The following is a 22,664-nucleotide window of genomic DNA, read 5'->3' as shown; positions in this document are numbered from 1 at the left end:
AACCCTAACACTGACCCCAACCCCAACCCCAACCCCAACGCCAACGCTAAGCCTAACAGTAACGGTAACGGTAACCCCTTCCCCAACCCTAAACCTAACCCAAAACCAAACCCAAACCTTTACACTAACACTAACACCAACACTAACCCGAAACCGAAACCGAACCCGAACCCGAAAAAAACTCGAAACCGAACGTGAACCAGAAGACGAACTAGAACCCTTACCATTACCCTAACACGAATCCCAACGCCAACCCCAACCCCAACCCCAACCCTAACCCTAAACCTAACACTAACCCTAACCTGCACTCGAACCTACACCCGCACCCGCACCCGAACCTGAACCCTACTCCCAACCCCAAACAGAAACCTAACACTAAACTGAACCTGAACCCCAACCCCAACGCTAACTGTAACACTAACCCTAACCCTAACCCCAACTCCAACCCCAACCCTAACCCTAACCCTAACCCCAACCCTAACCCTAACCCAAACTCCAACCCCAACCCCAACCCCAACCCCAACCCTAACCCTAATCCCAACCCCAACCCCAACCCAACCGCAACCCCAAACCTAAACCTAACTGTAATCCTAACCCTAATCCTGAACCAGAACCCGAACCAGAACCCTTACCCTTACCCTAACACGAATCCCAACCCCAACCCCAACCCTAACCCTGACCCTAACCCTTACTCAAACCCGAACCTGAAACAGGCCCGAAACCGAAATCTAATGCCAACCCCAACATGAACCCGAACCCCAACCCTATCCCCAACTCCAACACCAACCCTATCCCTAACAGCAATTCCAACCCCAACCCCAACCCCAACCCCAACCCTAACCCTACCCCCAAACCTAACCCTAACCATAACCCCAACCCCAATTCCAACCCCAAACCCAACCCTAACCCTAACCTTAACCAAATCCCCAACACTAACACTAACACTAACCCCAACCCCAATTCCAACCCCAACCGTACCCCTAACCCAACCCCAAACCCATCAGCAACACCAACCCAAACCCCGAACCTAACCCTAACCCCAACCCAACCCCAACCCGAACCTGAACACATACCCAAATCCGAACACTAACACTAACGCGAAACCTAAACCTAAACCTAACCCTACCCCAACCCGAAGCCTAAACCCAACCCTAACCCTAACCCCAAGCCCAACCCTACCCCAACACTAAACCTCACCCTCACCCTCACCCCAACCCCAACCCCAACCCTAATCCTAACCCTAACCTTAAACCTAGCCCTAACCCTAAACCTAACCCCAACCCTAACCCTAACCCTAACCCCAAGCCCAAGCCCAAGCCCAAACCAAAACTCACGCTCACCCTCACCCTCACCCTAAACCTAAGATGAACCCGAACTCTGACCCCAACGCCAACACTACACCTATTGCTAACCCGAACCCAAACCAGAACCGAAACCCAACCCCTAAACTTAAACCAACCCCAACCCCAACACTAACCCTAACCCTAATCCTTACCTGCACTCGTACAAGCACCCGCACCCGAACCCAAACCCTAACCCCAACCCCAACCAGAAACCTAACCCTAAATCGAACCCCAACCCCAACCCTAACTGTAACCCTAAACCTAACCCCAACTCTAACTCTAACGCTAACACTAACCCCAACCCTAAACCCAACTCCAACTCCAACCCCAACCCTAGCCCTAACCACAAACCTAAAGCTAACCCTAACCCCAAGCACAAGCCCAAGCATAACCCGAACCCGAACCTGAACCCTATCCCAAACCCTAACCCGAACGCTAACCCTAACCCCAACCCCAATCATATCCCTAACCCTCACCCTCACCCTAACCCCAAACCCAAACCCAACCCTAATCCTAACCCAAACCTTAACCCAAACCGGAACCCGAACCCGACCCTAACCACAACCCCAATCCCGACCCCATCCCTAAACCTAACAGTAACGGTAACAGTAACCCCTTCCCCAACCCTAAACCTAACCCAAACCCAAACCTTTACACTAACACCAACACTAACCCGAAACCGAAACCGAACCCGAAAAAACTCGAAACCGAACGTGAACCAGAAGACGAACTAGAACCCTTACCATTACCCTAACACGAATCCCAACGCCAACCCCAACCCCAACCCCAACCCTAACCCTACCCCAACCCTAACCCTAAACCCAACAGTAACCCAAAACCCAAGCCCAACCCCAACACTAAACCTCACCCTTACCCCAACCCCAACCCTACCCCTACCCCTAACCCCAACCCCAACCCTAACTGTAACCCTAAACCTAACCCCAACTGTACCTCTAACCCTAACACTGACCCCAACCCCAACCCCAACGCCAACGCTAAGCCTAACAGTAACGGTAACGGTAACCCCTTCCCCAACCCTAAACCTAACCCAAAACCAAACCCAAAACCAAACCCAAACCCAAACACCAACACTAACCCGAAACCGAAACCGAAAAAAACTCGAAACCGAACGTGAACCAGAAGACGAACTAGAACCCTTACCATTACCCTAACACGAATCCCAACGCCAACCCCAACCCTAACCCTAAACCTAACACTAACCCTAACCCTAACCTGCACTCGAACCTACACCCGCACCCGCACCCGAACCTGAACCCTACTCCCAACCCCAAACAGAAACCTAACACTAAACTGAACCTGAACCCCAACCCCAACGCTAACTGTAACACTAACCCTAACCCTAACCCCAACTCCAACTCCAACCCCAACCCTAACCCTAACCCTAACCCTAACCCCAACCCTAACCCTAATCCAAACTCCAACCCCAACCCCAACCCTAACCCTAACCCTAATCCCAACCCCAACCCCAACCCCAACCCAACCGCAACCCCAAACCTAAACCTAACTGTAATCCTAACCCTAATCCTGAACCAGAACCCGAACCAGAACCCTTACCCTTACCCTAACACGAATCCCAACCCCAACCCCAACCCTAACCCTGACCCTAACCCTTACTCAAACCCGAACCTGAAACAGGCCCGAACCCGAAATCTAATGCCAACCCCAACATGAACCCGAACCCCAACCCTATCCCCAACTCCAACACCAACCCTATCCCTAACAGCAATTCCAACCCCAACCCCAACCCCAACCCTAACCCTACCCCCAAACCTAACCCTAACCATAACCCCAACCCCAATTCCAACCCCAAACCCAACCCTAACCCTAACCTTAACCAAATCCCCAACACTAACACTAACCCTAACCCCAACCCCAATTCCAACCCCAACCGTACCCCTAACCCAACCCCAAACCCATCAGCAACACCAACCCAAACCCCGAACCTAACCCTAACCCCAACCCAACCCCAACCCGAACCTGAACACATACCCGAATCCGAACACTAACACTAACGCGAAACCTAAACCTAAACCTAACCCTACCCCAACCCGAAGCCTAAACCCAACCCTAACCCTAACCCCAAGCCCAACCCTACCCCAACACTAAACCTCACCCTCACCCTCACCCCAACCCCAACCCCAACCCTAATCCTAACCCTAACCTTAAACCTAGCCCTAACCCTAAACCTAACCCCAACCCTAACCCTAACCCTAACCCCAAGCCCAAGCCCAAACCAAAACTCATGCTCACCCTCACCCTCACCCTAAACCTAAGATGAACCCGAACTCTGACCCCAACGCCAACAATACACCTATTGCTAACCCGAACCCAAACCAGAACCGAAACCCAACCCCTAAACTTAAACCAACCCCAACCCCAACACTAACCCTAACCCTAATCCTTACCTGCACTCGTACAAGCACCCGCACCCGCACCCAAACCCTAACCCCAACCCCAACCAGAAACCTAACCCTAAATCGAACCCCAACCCCAACCCTAACTGTAACCCTAAACCTAACCCCAACTCTAACTCTAACGCTAACACTAACCCCAACCCTAAACCCAACTCCAACTCCAACCCCAACCCTAGCCCTAACCACAAACCTAAAGCTAACCCTAACCCCAAGCACAAGCCCAAGCATAACCCGAACCCGAACCTGAACCCTATCCCAAACCCTAACCCGAACGCTAACCCTAACCCCAACCCCAATCATATCCCTAACCCTCACCCTAACCCCAAACCCAAACCCAACCCTAATCCTAACCCAAACCTTAACCCAAACCGGAACCCGAACCCGACCCTAACCACAACCCCAATCCCGACCCCATCCCTAAACCTAACAGTAACGGTAACAGTAACCCCTTCCCCAACCCTAAACCTAACCCAAACCCAAACCTTTACACTAACACCAACACTAACCCGAAACCGAAACCGAACCCGAAAAAACTCGAAACCGAACGTGAACCAGAAGACGAACTAGAACCCTTACCATTACCCTAACACGAATCCCAACGCCAACCCCAACCCCAACCCCAACCCTAACCCTACCCCAACCCTAACCCTAAACCCAACAGTAACGCAAAACCCAAGCCCAACCCCAACACTAAACCTCACCCTTACCCCAACCCCAACCCTACCCCTACCCCTAACCCCAACCCCAACCCTAACTGTAACCCTAAACCTAACCCCAACTGTACCTCTAACCCTAACACTGACCCCAACCCCAACCCCAACGCCAACGCTAAGCCTAACAGTAACGGTAACGGTAACCCCTTCCCCAACCCTAAACCTAACCCAAAACCAAACCCAAACCTTTACACTAACACTAACACCAACACTAACCCGAAACCGAACCCGAACCCGAACCCGAAAAAAACTCGAAACCGAACGTGAACCAGAAGACGAACTAGAACCCTTATCATTACCCTAACTCGAATCCCAACGCCAACCCCAACCCTAACCCTAAACCTAACACTAACCCTAACCCTAACCTGCACTCGAACCTACACCCGCACCCGCACCCGAACCTGAACCCTACTCCCAACCCCAAACAGAAACCTAACACTAAACTGAACCTGAACCCCAACCCCAACGCTAACTGTAACACTAACCCTAACCCTAACCCCAACTCCAACTCCAACCCCAACCCCAACCCCAACCCCAACCCTAACCCTAACCCTAACCCTAATCCAAACTCCAACCCCAACCCCAACCCCAACCCTAACCCTAACCCTAATCCCAACCCCAACCCCAACCCCAACCCAACCGCAACCCCAAACCTAACTGTAATCCTAACCCTAATCCTGAACCAGAACCCGAACCAGAACCCTTACCCTTACCCTAACACGAATCCCAACCCCAACCCCAACCCCAACCCTAACCCTTACTCAAACCCGAACCTGAAACAGGCCCGAACCCGAAATCTAATGCCAACCCCAACATGAACCCGAACCCCAACCCTATCCCCAACTCCAACACCAACCCTATCCCTAACAGCAATTCCAACCCCAACCCCAACCCCAACCCCAACCCCAACCCTAACCCTACCCCCAAACCTAACCCTAACCATAACCCCAACCCCAATTCCAACCCCAAACCCAACCCTAACCCTAACCTTAACCAAATCCCCAACACTAACACTAACCCTAACCCCAACCCCAATTCCAACCCCAACCGTACCCCTAACCCAACCCCAAACCCATCAGCAACACCAACCCAAACCCCGAACCTAACCCTAACCCCAACCCAACTCCAACCCGAACCTGAACACATACCCAAATCCGAACACTAACACTAACGCGAAACCTAAACCTAAACCTAACCCTACCCCAACCCGAAGCCTAAACCCAACCCTAACCCTAACCCCAAGCCCAACCCTACCCCAACACTAAACCTCACCCTCACCCTCACCCCAACCCCAACCCTAATCCTAACCCTAACCTTAAACCTGGCCCTAACCCTAAACCTAACCCCAACCCTAACCCTAACCCCAAGCCCAAGCCCAAACCAAAACTCACGCTCACCCTCACCCTCACCCTAAACCTAAGATGAACCCGAACTCTGACCCCAACGCCAACACTACACCTATTGCTAACCCGAACCCAAACCAGAACCGAAACCCAACCCCTAAACTTAAACCAACCCCAACCCCAACACTAACCCTAACCCTAATCCTTACCTGCACTCGTACAAGCACCCGCACCCAAACCCTAACCCCAACCCCAACCAGAAACCTAACCCTAAATCGAACCCCAACCCCAACCCTAACTGTAACCCTAAACCTAACCCCAACTCTAACTCTAACGCTAACACTAACCCCAACCCTAAACCCAACTCCAACTCCAACCCCAACCCTAGCCCTAACCACAAACCTAAAGCTAACCCTAACCCCAAGCACAAGCCCAAGCATAACCCGAACCCGAACCTGAACCCTATCCCAAACCCTAACCCGAACGCTAACCCTAACCCCAACCCCAATCATATCCCTAACCCTCACCCTAACCCCAAACCCAAACCCAACCCTAATCCTAACCCAAACCTTAACCCAAACCGGAACCCGAACCCGACCCTAACCACAACCCCAATCCCGACCCCATCCCTAAACCTAACAGTAACGGTAACAGTAACCCCTTCCCCAACCCTAAACCTAACCCAAACCCAAACCTTTACACTAACACCAACACTAACCCGAAACCGAAACCGAACCCGAAAAAACTCGAAACCGAACGTGAACCAGAAGACGAACTAGAACCCTTACCATTACCCTAACACGAATCCCAACCCCAACCCCAACCCCAACCCTAACCCTACCCCAACCCTAACCCTAAACCCAACAGTAACCCAAAACCCAAGCCCAACCCCAACACTAAACCTCACCCTTACCCCAACCCCAACCCTACCCCTACCCCTAACCCCAACCCCAACCCTAACTGTAACCCTAAACCTAACCCCAACTGTAACTCTAACCCTAACACTGACCCCAACCCCAACCCCAACGCCAACGCTAAGCCTAGCAGTAACGGTAACGGTAACCCCTTCCCCAACCCTAAACCTAACCCAAAACCAAACCCAAACCTTTACACTAACACTAACACCAACACTAACCCGAAACCGAACCCGAACCCGAAAAAAACTCGAAACCGAACGTGAACCAGAAGACGAACTAGAACCCTTACCATTACCCTAACACGAATCCCAACGCCAACCCCAACCCTAACCCTAAACCTAACACTAACCCTAACCCTAACCTGCACTCGAACCTACACCCGCACCCGCACCCGAACCTGAACCCTACTCCCAACCCCAAACAGAAACCTAACACTAAACTGAACCTGAACCCCAACCCCAACGCTAACTGTAACACTAACACTAACCCTAACCCCAACTCCAACTCCAACCCCAACCCTAACCCTAACCCTAACCCTAACCCCAACCCTAACCCTAATCCAAACTCCAACCCCAACCCCAACCCTAACCCTAACCCTAATCCCAACCCCAACCCCAACCCCAACCCAACCGCAACCCCAAACCTAAACCTAACTGTAATCCTAACCCTAATCCTGAACCAGAACCCGAACCAGAACCCTTACCCTTACCCTAACACGAATCCCAACCCCAACCCCAACCCTAACCCTGACCCTAACCCTTACTCAAACCCGAACCTGAAACAGGCCCGAACCCGAAATCTAATGCCAACCCCAACATGAACCCGAACCCCAACCCTATCCCCAACTCCAACACCAACCCTATCCCTAACAGCAATTCCAACCCCAACCCCAACCCCAACCCTAACCCTACCCCCAAACCTAACCCTAACCATAACCCCAACCCCAATTCCAACCCCAAACCCAACCCTAACCCTAACCTTAACCAAATCCCCAACACTAACACTAACACTAACCCTAACCCCAACCCCAATTCCAACCCCAACCGTACCCCTAACCCAACCCCAAACCCATCAGCAACACCAACCCAAACCCCGAACCTAACCCTAACCCCAACCCAACCCCAACCCGAACCTGAACACATACCCAAATCCGAACACTAACACTAACGCGAAACCTAAACCTAACCCTACCCCAACCCGAAGCCTAAACCCAACCCTAACCCTAACCCCAAGCCCAACCCTACCCCAACACTAAACCTCACCCTCACCCTCACCCCAACCCCAACCCTAATCCTAACCCTAACCTTAAACCTAGCCCTAACCCTAAACCTAACCCCAACCCTAACCCTAACCCTAACCCCAAGCCCAAGCCCAAACCAAAACTCACGCTCACCCTCACCCTAAACCTAAGATGAACCCGAACTCTGACCCCAACGCCAACACTACACCTATTGCTAACCCGAACCCAAACCAGAACCGAAACCCAACCCCTAAACTTAAACCAACCCCAACCCCAACACTAACCCTAACCCTAATCCTTACCTGCACTCGTACAAGCACCCGCACCCGCACCCAAACCCTAACCCCAACCCCAACCAGAAACCTAACCCTAAATCGAACCCCAACCCCAACCCTAACTGTAACCCTAAACCTAACCCCAACTCTAACTCTAACGCTAACACTAACCCCAACCCTAAACCCAACTCCAACTCCAACCCCAACCCTAGCCCTAACCACAAACCTAAAGCTAACCCTAACCCCAAGCACAAGCCCAAGCATAACCCGAACCCGAACCTGAACCCTATCCCAAACCCTAACCCGAACGCTAACCCTAACCCCAACCCCAATCATATCCCTAACCCTCACCCTAACCCCAAACCCAAACCCAACCCTAATCCTAACCCAAACCTTAACCCAAACCGGAACCCGAACCCGACCCTAACCACAACCCCAATCCCGACCCCATCCCTAAACCTAACAGTAACGGTAACAGTAACCCCTTCCCCAACCCTAAACCTAACCCAAACCCAAACTTTTACACTAACGCCAACACTAACCAGAACCCGAACCCGAACCTGAACCCAAACTCGAAACCGAACCTGAACCAGAACACGAACGTGAACCCTTACCATTACCCTAACACGAATCCCAACCCCAACCCCAACCCTAACCCTGACCCTAACCCTTACTCAAACCCAAACCCAAAACAGAACCCGAACCCGAAATCTAATGCCAACCCCAATGCCAACCCCAACCCGAACAGGAAACCTATCCCCAACTCCACCCCCAACCCTAACCTTAACGGCAATTCCAACCCCAACCCCAACCCTAACCCTACCCCCAAACCTCACCCTAACCCTAACCCCAACACCAATTCCAACCCCAACCATAACCCTAACCCAACCCCAAACCCCAACAGCAACACCAACCCAAACCCCGAACCTATCCCTAACCCCTACCAAAACCCAACCCGAACCTGAACACGTACCCGAATCCGAACACTAACACTAACCTGAAACCTAAACCTAACCCTAACCCTACCACAACCCTAACCCTACCCCAACCCTAAACCTAAACCCAACCCTAATCCTTACCCTGACCTTAACGCTACCCCTACCCCTAAACCCAACCCTAACCCATATCCGAACCCGAACCCGAACCCCAAACCTAACCCTAACTCAACCCCAACCGCAACCTCAACCCCAACCTCGAACCACAACTCACGCTCACCCTCACCCTAACACTAACCCTAAACCTAAACCTAACATGAACACAAACTCTGACCCAAACGACACCCCTACACCTATTGCTAACCCGAACCCAAACCCGAACCCAAACCAGAACCGAAACCCAACCCCTAAACCTAACGCTAACGCTAACCCCAACCCCAACCCTAACCCTAAACCTAACACTAACCCTAAGCCTAACCCTAAACATAACCTGCACTCAAACCTGCAACCGCACCCGCACATGAACCCGAACCCTAACCCCAACCCCAACCAGAAACCTAACCCTAAACCGAACCCCAACACCAACACCAACCGTAACTGTAACCCTAACCCTAACCCCAACTCTAACTCTGCCCCTAACACTAACCCTAACCCTAACCGTAAACCCAACTCCAACACTAACCCTAACCCTAACCCTAATCCCAATCCCAACACCAACCGCAACCCCAAACCTAACCCTAACTGTAACCACAACCCAAACCCCGAACCTAACCCTACCCCAACCCTACCCCAACCCTAACCCTAAACCCAACAGTAACCCAAACCCCAACCCCAACATTACAACTCACCCTAAACCCAACCCCAACCCTAACCCTACCCCTAACCCTAACCCCAACCCTAACCCAAACCAGAACCAGAACCAGAACCATAACCCAAACCCTAACTCAAGCCCAACCGCAACCCCAAACCCAAACCAAAACTCATGCTCACCCTCACACTCACCCTCACCCTAACCCTAAACCTAACATGAACCCGAACTCTGACCCCAACGCCAACACTACGCCTATTGCTAACCCGAACCTAAACCAGAACCGAAACCCAAACCCTAAACTTAACCCTACCCCAACCCCAACCCCAACCCTAACACTAAACCTAACCCTAATCCTTACCCGCACGCGTACAAGCATCCGCACCTGAACCCGAACCCTAACCCCAACCCCAACCAGAAACCTAACCCTAAACCGAACCCCAACCCCAACCCCAACCCTAACTGTAACCCTAAACCTAACCCCAACTCTAAATCTAACGCTAACACTAACCCCAACCCTAAACCCAACTCTAACTCCAACCCCAACCCTAGCCCTAACCACAAACCTAAAGCTAACCCTAACCCCAAGCACAAGCCCAAGCATAACCCGAACCCGAACCCTACCCCTAACCCTAACCCTATCCCACACCCTAACCCAAATGCTAACCCTAACCCCAACCCCAATCATATCCCTAACCCTCACCCTAACCCCAAACCCAAACCCAACCCTAATCCTAACCCAAACCTTAACCCAAACCCAAACCCGAACCCGACCCTAAACACAACCCCAACCCCAACCCCAACCCTAAACCTAACAGTAACGGTAACCCCTTCCCCAACCCTAAACCTAACCCAAACCCAAACCCAAACCTTTACACTAACACTAAAACTAACACTAACGCCAACACTAACCCGAACCCGAACCCAAACTCGAAACCGAACCTGAACCAGAACACGAACGTGAACCCTTACCATTACCCTAACACGAATCCCAACCCAACCCCAAACCCTAACCCTGACCCTGACTCTAACCCTTACTCAAACCCGAACCCGAAACAGAACCCGAACCCCAAATCTAATGCCAACCCCAACACCAACCCGAACAGGAAACCTATCCCCAACTCAACCCCCAACCCTAACCGTAACGGCAATTCCAAACCCAACCCCAACCCTAACCCTACCCCCAAACCTCACCCTAACCATAACCCCAACCCAAATTCCAACCCCAACTCTAACCCTAACCTTAACCAAATCCCCAACCCTAACCCTAACCCCAACACCAATTCCAACCCCAACCATAACCCTAACCCAACCCCAAACCCCAACAGCAACACCAACCCAAACCCCGAACCTATCCCTAACCCCTACCAAAACCCAACCCGAACCTGAACACGTACCCAAATCCGAAAACTAACACTAACCTGAAACCTAAACCTAACCCTAACCCTACCACAACCCTAACCCTACCCCAACCCTAATCCTAAACCCAACAGTAACCAAAAACCCAAGCCCAACCCCAACACTAAACCTCACCCTTACCCCAACCCCAACCCTACCCCTACCCCTAACCCCAACCCTAACCCAAACCAGAACCAGAACACGAACCCTAACCCTAACTCAACCCCAACCGCAACCTCAAACCCAAACCAAAACTCACGCTCACCCTCACCCTCACCCTAACCCTAAACCTAAACCTAACATGAACCCGACCTCTGACCCCAACGCCAACCCTACGCGTAATGCTAACCCGAACCCAAACCCAACCCAGAACCGAAACCCAACCCCTAAACCTAACCCTAACACTAACCCAAACCCCAAACCCAACCCTAACCCAAACCCTAACCCTAAACCTAACACTAACCCGAACCCTAACCCTAACCCCCACTCGTACAAGCACCCGCACCCGCACCAGACCCTGAACCCTAACCCCAACCCCAACCAGAAACCGAACCCTAAACCGAACCCCAACCCCAACCCCAACCCTAACTGTAACCCTAAACCTAACCCCAACTGTAACTCTAACCCTAACAATAACCGCAACCCCAACCCTAAGCCTAACAGTAACGGTAACCCCTTCCCCAACCCTAAACCTAACCCAAAACCAAACCCAAACCTTTACACTAACACTAACACCAACACTAACCCGAAACCGAAACCGAACTCGAAAAAAACTCAAAACCGAACGAGAACCAGAAGACGAACTAGAACCCTTACCATTACCCTAACACAAATCCCAACGCAAACCCCAACCCCAACCCCAACCCCAACCCTAACCCTAAACCTAACACTAACCCTAACCCTAACCCGCACTCGAACCTACACCCGCACCCGCACCTGAACCTGAACCCTAATCCCAACCCCAAACAGAAACCTAACACTAAACCGAACATGAAACCCAACACAACGCTAACTGTAACACTAACCCTAACCCTAACCCTAACCCCAACCCCAACCCCAACCCTAACCCTAACCCCAACCCTAACCCTAATCCAAACTCCAACCCCAACCCTAACCCTAACCCTAACCCTAATCCAACCCCAACCCCAACCCCAACCCCAACCCATCCGCAACCCCAAACCTAAACCTAACTGTAATCCTAACCCTAACCCTGAACCAGAACCCGAAACAGAACCCTTACCCTTACCCTAACACGAATCCCAACCCCAACCCCAACCCTAACCCTGACCCTAACCCTTACTCAAACCCGAACCTGAAACAGGCCCGAACCTGAAATCTAATGCCAACCCCAACACGAACCGGAACCCGAACCCTATCCCCAACTCCAAAACCAACCCTATCCCTACCAGCAATTCCAACCCCAACCCGAACCCCAACCCTAACCCTAACCGTAACCAAATCCCCAACACTAACCCTAACCCTAACCCCAACCCCAATTCCAACCCCAACCGTAACCCTAACCCAACCCCAAACCCATCAGCAACACCAACCCAAACCCCGAACCTAACCCTAACCCCAACCCAACCCCAACCTGAACCTGAACACATACCCGAATCCGAACACTAACACTAAGGCGAAACCTAAACCTAACCCTAACCCTACCCCAACCCTACCCCAACCCGAAGCCTAAACCCAACCCTAAACCTAACCCCAAGCCCAACCCTATCCCAACACTAAACCTCACCCTCACCCTCACCCGAACCCCAACCCTAATCCTAACCCTAACCTTAACCCTAGCCCTAACCCTAACCTAATCCCAACCCTAACCCTAACCCTAACCCCAAACCCAACCCCAAACCAAAACTCACGCTCACCCTCACCCTCACCCTAAACCTAAACCTAACATGAACCCGAACTCTGACCCCAACGCCAACACTACGCCTATTGCTAACCCGAACCCAAACCAGAACCGAAACCCAACCCCTAAACTTAACCCTACCCCAACACCAAACCCAACCCCAACCCTAACCCTAAACCTAACCCTAATCCTTACCCGCACTCGTACAAGCATCCGAACCCAAACCCTAACCCCAACCCCAACCAGAAACCTAACCCTAAACCGAACCCCAACCCCAACCCTAACTGTAACCCTAAACCTAACCCCAACTCTAACTCTAACGCTAACACTAACCCCAACCCTAAACCCAACTCTAACTCCAACCCCAACCCTAGCCCTAACCACAAACCTAAAGCTAACCCTAACCCCAAGCACAAGCACAAGCCCAAGCATAACCCGAACCCGAACCCTATCCCTAACCCTAACCCTATCCCAAACCCTAACCCTAACCCAAACGCTAACCCTAACCCCAACCCCAATCATATCCCTAACCCTCACCCTCACCCTAACCCCAAACCCAAACCCAACCCTAATCCTAACCCAAACCTTAACCCAAACCCGAACCCGAACCCGACCCTAACCACAACCCCAACCCCAACCCTAAACCTAACAGTAATGGTAACGGTAACCCCTTCCCCAACCCTAAACCTAACCCAAACCTAACCCCTAAACTTAACCCAACCCCAACCCCAACCCCAACACTAACCCTAACTCTAATCCTTACCCGCACTCGTACAAGCACCCGCACCCGAACCCGAACCCTAACCCCAACGCCAACCAGAAACCTAACCCTAAATCGAACCCCAACCCCAACCCCAACCCTAACTGTAACCCTAAACCTAACCCCAACTCTAACTCTAACGCTAACACTAACCCCAACCCTAAACCCAACTCCAAATCCAACCCCAACCCTAGCCCTAACCACAAACCTAAAGCTAACCCTAACCCCAAGCACAAGCCCAAGCATAACCCGAACCCGAACCTGAACCCTAACCCTATCCCAAACCCTAACACAAACGCTAACCCTAACCCCACCCCCAATCATATCCCTAACCCTCACCCTCACCCTAACCCCAAACCCAAACCCAACCCTAATCCTAACCCAAACCTTAACCCAAACCCGAACCCGAACCCGACCCTAACCACAACCCCAACCCCAACCCCAACCCTAAACCTAACAGTAACGGTAACGGAAACCCCTTCCCCAACCCTAAACCTAACCCAAACCCAAACCCAAACCTTTACACTAACACTATAACTAACACTAATGCCAACACTTACCCGACCCCGAAACTGAACCTGAACCGAAACTCGAAACCGAACCTGAACCAGAACACGAACGTGAACCCTTACCATTACCCTAACACGAATCCCAACCCCAACCCCAACCCTAACCCTGACCCTGACTCTAACCCTTACTCAAACCCGAACCCGAAACAGAACCCGAACCCGAAATCTAATGCCAACCCCAACACCAACCCCAACCCGAACAGGAAACCTATCCCCAACTCCACCCCCAACCCTAACCGTAACGGCAATTCCAACCCCAACCCCAACCCTAACCCTACCCCCAAACCTCACCCTAACCATAACCCCAACCCCAATCCCAACCCTAACCCTAACCCTAACCCTAACCCTAACCTTAACCAAATCCCCAACCCTAACCCTAACCCCAACACCAATTCCAACCCCAACCATAACCCTAACCCAACCCCAAACCCCAACAGCAACACCAACCCAAACCCCGAACCTATCCCTAACCCCTACCAAAACCCAACCCGACCCTGAACACGTACCCGAATCCGAACACTAACACTAACCTGAAACCTAAACCTAACCCTACCACAAACCTAACCCCACCCCAACCCTAACCCTAAACCCAACAGTAACCCAAAACCCAAGCCCAACCCCAACACTAAACCTGACCCTTACCCCAACCCAACCCTACCCCTACCCCTAACCCTAACCCAAACCCTAACCGAAACCAGAACCAGAACCAGAACACGAACCCTAACCCTAACTCAACCCCACCTGCAACCTCAAACCCAAACCAAAACTCACGCTCACCCTCACCCTGACCCTAAACCTAACATGAACCCGACCTCTGACCCCAACGCCAACCCTACGCCTAATGCTAACCCGAACCCAAACCAAAACCAGAACCGAAACCCAATCCCTAAACCTAACCCTAACACTAACCCAAACCCCAACCCCAACCCTAACCCTAACCCTAAACCTAACACTAACACTAACCCGAACCCAAACCCGAACCTTAACCCTAACCCCCACTCGTACAAGCACCCGCACCTGACCCCGAACCCTAACCCCAACCCCAACCAGAAACCTAACCCTAAACCGAACCCCAACCCCAACCCCAACCCTAACTGTAACCCTAAACCTAACCCCAACTGTAACTCTAACCCTAACACTAACCCCAACCCCAACCCTAAACCTAACAGTAACGGTAACGGTAACCCATTCCCCAACCCTAAACCTAACCCCAAACCAAACCCAAACCTTTACACTAACACTAACACCAACACTAACCCGACACCGAAACTGAACCCGAACCCGAAAAAAACTCGAAACCGAACGTGAACCAGAAGACGACCTAGAACCCTTACCATTACCCTAACACGAATCCCAACGCCAACCCCAACCCCAACCCCAACCCTAACCCTAAACCTAACCCTAACCCGCACTCGAACCTACACCCGCACCCGCACCCGAACCTGAACCCTAATCCCAACCCCAAACAGAAACCTAACACTAAACCGAACCTGAACCGCAACCCCAACGGTAAGTGTAACACTAACCCTAACCCTAACCCCAACTCCAACTCCAACTCCAACCCCAACCCCAACCCCAACCCCAACCCTAACCCTAATCCTAACCCCAACCCTAACCCTAATCCAAACTCCAACCCCAACCCTAACCCTAATCCCAACCCCAACCCCAACCCAACCGCAACCCCAAACCTAAACCTAACTGTAATCCTAACCCTAATCCTGAACCCGAACCAGAACCCTTACCCTTACCCTAACACGAATCCCAACCCCAACCCCAACCCTAACCCTGACCCTAAACCTTACTCAAACCCGAACCCGAAATCTAATGCCAACCCCAACACGAACCCGAACCCGAACCCTATCCCCAACTCCAACACCAACCCTATCCCTACCGGCAATTCCAACCCCAACCCCAACCCGAACCCCAACCCTAACCCTACCCCCAAACCTAACCATAACCCCAACCCCAATTCCAACCCCAAACCCAACCCTAACCCTAACCTTAACCAAATCCCCAACACTAACCCTAACCCTAAACCCAACCCCAATTCCAACCCCAACCGTAACCCTAACCCAAACCCAAACCCATCAGCAACACCAACCCAAACTCCGAACCTAACCCTAACCCCAAACCAACCCCAACCCGAACCTGAACACATACCCGAATCCGAACACTAACACTAACGCGAAACCTAAACCTAAACCTAACCCTACCCCAACCCTACCCCAACCCTAAGCCTAAACCCAACCCTAACCCCAAGCCCAACCCTACCCCAACACTAAACCTCACCCTCACCCCAACCCCAACCCCAACCCTAATCCTAACCCTAACCTTAAACCTAGCCCTAACCCTAACCCTAACCCCAACCCTAACCCTAACCCCAAGCCCAAGCCCAAACCAAAACTCACGCTCACCCTCACCCTAACCCTAAACGTAAACCTAAACCTAACATGAACCTGAACTCTGACCCCAACGCCAACACTACGCCTATTGCTAACCCGAACCCAAACCAGAACCGAAACCCAACCCCTAAACTTAACCCAACCCCAACCACAACCCCAACACTAACCCTAACCCTAATCCTTACGCGCACTCGTACAAGCACCCGCACCCGAACCCGAACCCTAACCCCAACCCCAACCAGAAACCTAACCCTAAATCGAACCCCAACCCCAACCCTAACTGTAACCCTAAACCTAACCCCAACTCTAACTCTAACGCTAACACTAACCCCAACCCTAAACCCAACTCCAACTCCAACCCCAACCCTAGCCCTAACCACAAACCTAAAGCTAACCCTAACTCCAAGCACAAGCACAAGCATAACCCGAACCCGAACCCTAACCCTATCCCAAACCCTAACCCAAACGCTAACCCTAACCCCAACCCCAATCATATCCCTAACCCTCACCCTCACCCTAACCCCAAACCCAAACCCAACCCTAATCCTAACCCAAACCTTAACCCAAACCGGAACCCAAACCCAACCCTAACCACAACCCCAATCCCAACCCCAACCCTAAACCTAACAGTAACGGTAACGGTAACCCCTTCCCCAACCCTAAACCTAACCCCAACCAAAACCCAAACCTTTGCACTAACACTAAAACAAACACTAAGGCCAACACTAACCCGAACCCGAACCTGAACCCAAACTCGAAACCGAACCTGAACCAGAACACGAACGTGAACCCTTACCATTACCCTAACACGAATCCCAACCCCAACCCCAACCCTAACCCTGACTATAACCCTTACTCAAATCCGAACCCGAAACAGAACCCGAACCCGAAATCTAATGCCAAACCCAACGCCAACCCCAACCCGAACAGGAAACCTATCCCCAACTCCACCCCCAACCCTAACCTTAACGGCAATTCCAACCCCAACCCCAACCCTAACCCTACCCCCAAACCTCACCCTAACCATAACCACAACCCCAATTCCAACCCCAACCCCAACCCTATCCCTAACCCTAGACTTATCCAAATCCCCAACCCTAACCCTAACCCCAACACCAATTCCAACCCCAACCATAACCCTAACCCAACCCCAAACCCCAACAGCAACACCAACCCAAACCCCGAACCTATCCCTAACCCCTACAAAAACCCAACCCGACCCTGAACACGTACCCGAATCTGAACACTAACACTAAACTGAAACCTAAACCTAACCCTAACCCTACCACAACCCTAACCCTACCCCAAGCCTAAACCTAAACCCAACCCTAATCCTAACCCTGACCTTAACCCTACCCCTACCCCTAAACCCAACCCTAACCCATATCCGAACCCGAACCCGAACCCCAAACCTAACCCTAACTCAACCCCAACCGCAACCCCAACCTCAACCTCAAACCAAAACTCACGCTCACCCTCACCCTCACCCTAACGCTAACCCTAAACCTAAACCTAAACCTAACATGAACACAAACTCTGACCCAAACGACACCCCAACACCTATTGCTAACCCGAACCCAAACCCGAACCCAAACCAGAACCGAAACCCAAACCCTAAACCTAACGCTAACCCCAACCCCAACCACAACCCCAACCCTAACCCTAAACCTAACACTAACCCTAACCCTAAACATAACCTGCACTCAAACCTGCACCCGCACCCGCACCCGCACATGAACCCGAACCCTAACCCCAACCCCAACCAGAAACCTACCCCTAAACCGAACCCCAACCCCAACCCCAACACCAACTGTAACTGTAACCCTAACCCTAACCCCAACTCTAACTCTACCCCTAACACTAACCCTAACCCTAACCGTAAACCCAACTCCAACACCAACCCTAACCCTAACCCTAATCCCAATCCCAACACCAACCGCAACCCCAAACCTAACCCTAACTGTAACCACAACCCAAACCCCGAACCTAACCCTAACCCCAACCCAACCCGAACCTGAACACATATGCGAATCCGAACACTAAGACTAACCCGAAACCTAAACCTAACCCTAACCCTACCCCAACCCTACCCCAACCTTAACCCTAAACCCAACAGTAACCCAAACCCCAAGCCCAACCCCAACCCCAACACTACAACTCACCCTAAACCCAACCCCAACCCTAACCCTACCCCTAACCCTAACCCCAACCCTAACCCAAACCAGAACCAGAACCAGAACCCAAACCCTAACTCAAGCCCAACCGCAACCCCAAACCCAAACCAAAACTCATGCTCACCCTCACCCTCACACTAACCCTAAGCCTAACCGTAAACCCAACTCCAACACCAACCCTAACCCTAACACTAATCCCAATCCCAACCCCAACCGCAACCCCAAACCTAACCCTAACTGTAACCACAACCCAAACCCCAAACCAAACCCTAACCCCAACCCAACCCCAACCCGAACCTGAACACATATGCGAATCCGAACACTAAGACTAACCCGAAACCTAAACCTAACCCTACCCCAACCCAACCCCAACCCTAACCCTAAACCCAACAGTAACCCAAACCCCAAGCCCAAGCCCAACCCCAACACTACAACTCACCCTTGCCCCAACCCCAACCCTAACCCTACCCCTACCCCTAACCCCAACCCTAACCCAAACCAAAACTAGAACCCAAACCCTAACTGAAGCCCAACCGCAACCCAAAACCCAAACCAAAACTCACGCTCACCCTCACCCTTACACTCACACTAACCCTAACCCTAAACCTAAACCTATACCTAACATGAACCTGACCTCTGACCCCAACGCCAACCCTATGCCTAATGCTAACCCGAACCCGAACCCAGACGAGAACCGAAACCCAACCCCTAAACCTAAACACCTAAACAGTAACACTAACCCCAACCCCAACCCCAACCCTAACCCTAAGACTAAACCTAACACTAAACCGAACCCGAACCCAAACCCGAACCCGAACCCGAACCCTAACCCACACTCGTACAAGCACCCGCACCTGACCCCAAACCCTAACCCCAACCCCAACCAGAAACCTAACCCTAAACCGAACTCCAACCCCAACCCTAAACTTAACAGTAACGGTAACCCCTTCCCCAACCCTAAACCTAACCCAAAACCAAACCCAAACCTTTACGCTAACAATACACCAACACTAACCCGAAACTGAAACCGAAACCGAACCCGAAACCAAACTCGAAACCGAACGTGAACCAGAACACGAACTAGAACCCTTCCCATTACCCTAACACGAATCCCAACCCCAACCCCAACCCTCACCCTAACCCTAACCCTAACCCGCACAGGAACCTGCACCCGCACCCGAACCCGAACCCTAATCCCAACCCCAACCAGAAACCTAACCCTAAACCGAACCTGAACCCCAACCCCAATCCCAACGCTAACTGTAACACAAACCCTAACCCCAACTCTAACTCTAACCCTAATACTAACCCTAAACCTAACCCCAACTCCAACTCCAACCATAACCCTAACCCTAACCCTAACCCCAACCCTAACCCTAATCCAAACTCCAACCCCAACCCTAACCCTAACCCTAATCCAAATCCCAAACCCACCAGCAACCCAACCGCAACCCCAAACCTAAACCTAAGTGTAACCCTAACCCTAATCCTGAACCAGAACCCGAACCAGAACCCTTACCCTTACCCTAACACGACTCCCAACCCCAACCCAAACCCCAACCCTAACCCCGACCCTGACCCTAAACCTTACTCAAACCCGAACCTGAAACAGAACCCGAACCCTATCCCCAACTCCAACCCCAACCCAAACCCTAAACCTAACGGCAATTCCAACCCCAACCCTAACCCTAGCCCCAACCCTAACCCTACCCCCAAACCTAATCCTAACCATAACCCCAACCCCAATTCCAACCCAAACCCCAACCCTAACCCTAACCGTAACCAAATGCCCAACACTAACCCTAAACCCAACCCCAATTCCAACCCCAACCGTAACCCTAACCCAACCCCAAACCCAACAGCAACACCAACCCAAACCCCGAACCTAACCCTAACCCCAACCCAAACCCAACCAAACCTCAACACATACCCAAATCCGAACACTAACACTAACGCGAAACCGAAACCTAACCCTAACCCTACCCCAACCCTAAGCCTAAACCCAACCCTAACCCTAACCCAAGCCCAACCCCACCCCAACACTAAACCTCACCCTCACCCCAACTACAACCACAACCCTAATCCTAACCCTAACCTTAACCCTACCCCTAACCCTAACCCCAACCCTAACCCTAACCCCAACCCTAACCCTAACACCAAGCCCAACCCCAACCCCAAACCAAAACTCACGCTCACGCTCACCCTAACCCTAACCCTAAAACTAAACCTAAACCTAACATGAACCCGAACTCTGACCCCAACCCCAACCCCAACCCTAAACCTAACAGTAACGGTAACGGTAACCTCTTCCCCAACGCTAAACCTAACCCAAAAACAAACCCAAACCTTTACACTAACACTAACACCAACACTAACCCAAAACCGAAACCGAACCCGAAACCAAACTCGAAACCGAACGTGAACCAGAACACGAACTAGAACCCTTACCATTACCCTAACACGAATCCCAACGCCAACCCCAAACCCAACCCCAACCCTAACCCTAACACTAACCCTGACCCTTACTCAAACCCAAACCCGAAACAGAACCCGAACCCGAAATCTAATGCCAACCACAACACCAACCACAACCCGTAACAGGAAACCTATCCCAACTCCACCCCCAACCCTAACCGTAATGGCAATTCCAACCCCAACCCCAACCCTAACCCTACCCCCAAACCTCACCCTAACCATAACCCCAACCCCAATTCCAACCCCAACCCTAACCCTAACCCTAACCAAATCCCCAACCCTAACCCTAACCCCAACACCAATTCCAAACCCAACCATAACCCTAACCCAACCCCAAACCCCAACAGCAACACCAACCCAAACCCCGAACCTATCCCTAACCCCTACCAAAACCCAACCCGACCCTGAACACGTACCCGAATCCGAACACTAACACTAACCTGAAACCTAAACCTAACCCTAACCCTACCACAAACCTAACCCTACCCCAACCCTAACCCTAAACCCAACAGTAACCCAAAACCCAAGCCCTACCCCAACACTAAACCTCACCCTTACCCCAACCCCAACCTTACCCCTACCCCTAACCCCAACCCTAACCCAAACCAGAACCAGAACCAGAACACGAACCCTAACCCTAACTCAACCCCAACCGCAACCTCAAACCCAAACCAAAACTCACGCTCACTCTCACCCTCACCCTCACCCTAAACCTAACATGAACCCGACCTCTGACCCCAACGCCAACCCTACGCCTAATGCTAACCCGAACCCAAACCAAAACCAGAACCGAAACCCAATCCCTAAACCTAACCCTAACACTAACCCAAACCCCAACCCCAACCCTAACCCTAAACCTAACACTAACACTAACCCGAACCCAAACCCGAACCCTAACCCCCACTCGTACAAGCACCCGCACCTGACCCCGAACCCTAACCCCAACCCCAACCAGAAACCTAACCCTAAACCGAACCCCAACCCCAACCCCAACCCTAACTGTAACCCTAAACCTAACC

The sequence above is a fragment of the Heloderma suspectum genome, chromosome 6, assembly GCF_057233095.1.
Source record: "Heloderma suspectum isolate Gila_16-S chromosome 6, 16-S_ref, whole genome shotgun sequence".
Taxonomy (NCBI): Eukaryota; Metazoa; Chordata; class Lepidosauria; order Squamata; family Helodermatidae; genus Heloderma; species Heloderma suspectum.
Note: the sequence above shows the minus strand (reverse complement) of the source record.